The 2,170-nt window shown below is 27.1% G+C and overlaps 1 protein-coding gene across 1 annotated transcript in view; it reads right to left on the bottom strand.

Moving 5' to 3' along the window:
- Positions 1 to 380: 380 nt before the first annotated feature.
- LOC125026907 (TBC1 domain family member 17-like) overlaps positions 381 to 2,170 on the bottom strand; it is a 75,072-nt gene continuing 73,282 nt past the window's right edge. Inside the window, exon 12 of the mRNA XM_047615508.1 lies at positions 381 to 2,170. This exon is cut by the window's right edge and continues 1,788 nt beyond it. The gene's annotated coding sequence lies outside the window, so the exon portion shown is untranslated.

The raw sequence follows: 2,170 nt of genomic DNA, 5'->3' as shown, positions 1-2,170 counted from the left end.
ATAAGTATATATGTATACTTACATGCAGATGTTTATATATATATATTATAAATATATTATATATATTATATATATGATATATATTATACATATTATATATGTTATATAGATATTATATAGATATTATATAGATATTATATAGATATTATAGATATTATATATATTATATATATTATAGATATTATATATATTATATATATTATAGATATTATATATATTATATATATTATATATATTATAAATATCATATATATATCATATTTATGTAGAGAAGTAAATTACAAGTTTATGATATTACAACAGAAACATTCAGATGATTCCCCTAATCTTGTTTGTCAGGGAGATTATTGGTCCTGAATTAAAAATATTTTTTCACAAGAGATATTGTAAAATAAATCTATTGACATTTTCAAATAATTGTATGCACATTTGCTAAAAGAAGGAATGTTCAAAACTGCTATAAAGGTTATTAAGAAAATACAGAAATGGCATATCACACAGGGGAAGTGTATGATTTCAAAGCATATTCGTAGTAAAAATCACCGTGCTAATTTTTTGCCTTGGCCTTTTATCGGTGACAAGCCAGTCTGAATCTTCTCTAAAATAGTATAGATGTTTTAAAGAAAAGCAACCAGTCTTTACAGTATACAAAAGGAAATAAAACCTATCACAGTAAAGTACAAAAAATACAAGAAACACAGAAAATCAACAACTTTCCTAAATTTATACCTACAATAATGATACTAAATACTGACTTATCACTAAAGCAAAAGTGTTCTAAAAGCAGTGGCTTCTGACTTCCATTAGCACTACTACTGAAAGTTCAAATTTAAACGAGCAGATATCACTGAGCACTTATGGAAAGCAACATTGGTTATTCCTATACAAATGAACATCTGAAAGCTGTTGTCAAAAAAGCTAGAAATTGTGGACAAAGAAAAATATATGATAAAAACACTAACCTTATCATTTCAAAATATATAACTATTACAAAAAGGAGTAATGTAAGAGAGCAAAATGCAGTCAGTTTACATACCAATTAAAAAGAAATATTCATAATTTCCAAGATTGATAAAGTTAAAAATTATCATAACATCTTTATCTGGTAGAATAAATTTTATATATTCTTTGCTTTAAAATCATTGGGAGATTAGAACTTTTGCATCCTCACCTACTACAGTCAATCATAAAATAGCACCTTATATGATCTGTATTCATTTTTGCACATAAAGAGATGATACTTAACTTTTACCACAAGGAAAAAGGATGCAAGAAATATTTTTCTGATACCTAAAACACTGTATCCCAAAGTAGGTATACAAAATTGGAATAATTTGATGAAAATAAGTGCAATCAAACACCATCTATCACTCACTCCACCTCACTCTCTTTGTCTGACATTTTATAAATATATGCAATTTGGGAGAAAATAATTACAGCTGTCAGCTCTATAAGTATCTCAGTCAGTATATCATCAATACCAACATTACCACTTATTACAGCATTAATCACACTTTAGATCAATATCATCCCTCAAAATATATTTTTTGAAATTAAAAGGGAATAAAATTACTTTTCTTAATGAAATCTAAGTTACAAGTTCAATTTGCATTAAAACAGAATAATTTCAAAATTGGAAGATTCCTGAGATTTTGTCGGCTAAAAATTACTCAGCAAAAAGATTATTGGTTGAAGATGCATTAGCATAATTGAACCTTATACTGAACATGGCACAGAATAGGGTGGCAGAGACAGTTTCACCCATTTTTTATAGATAACAAACTAGAAAAAATATTAATACAACACTGATAAAGAGAGGAGCTTAGAAAATTAATTGGATAATATGCAATAAAGAAAAATTCCTCTGTAATGTGATATTCAGCAAATAATCAGACTACAAGCGCACAATGAATAAAAAATAACAATAGCTAGTATGATATTAGATATACTATTACTTATATGCTAAGATCCTGAATATCAAAGAGCCAAAATCTTTCTTTACATTTGGAACATCCTTCATTTGGTAATTCTGCATATCAATTCCAACATGCAATAATGAAATGCTGGAGCTACAGGAATTTCAGAAAGCTGTTGAAAATGTTAGATTCAGGGTTAAGATCTAAGCCACTTTGTGTTGATCTATACCAAAGAACCCTGGTGGAAAGGAATA

This window comes from Penaeus chinensis, chromosome 7 (genome assembly GCF_019202785.1).
Source record: "Penaeus chinensis breed Huanghai No. 1 chromosome 7, ASM1920278v2, whole genome shotgun sequence".
Taxonomy (NCBI): Eukaryota; Metazoa; Arthropoda; class Malacostraca; order Decapoda; family Penaeidae; genus Penaeus; species Penaeus chinensis.
This window is presented reverse-complemented; position numbering and strand designations above follow the sequence as displayed.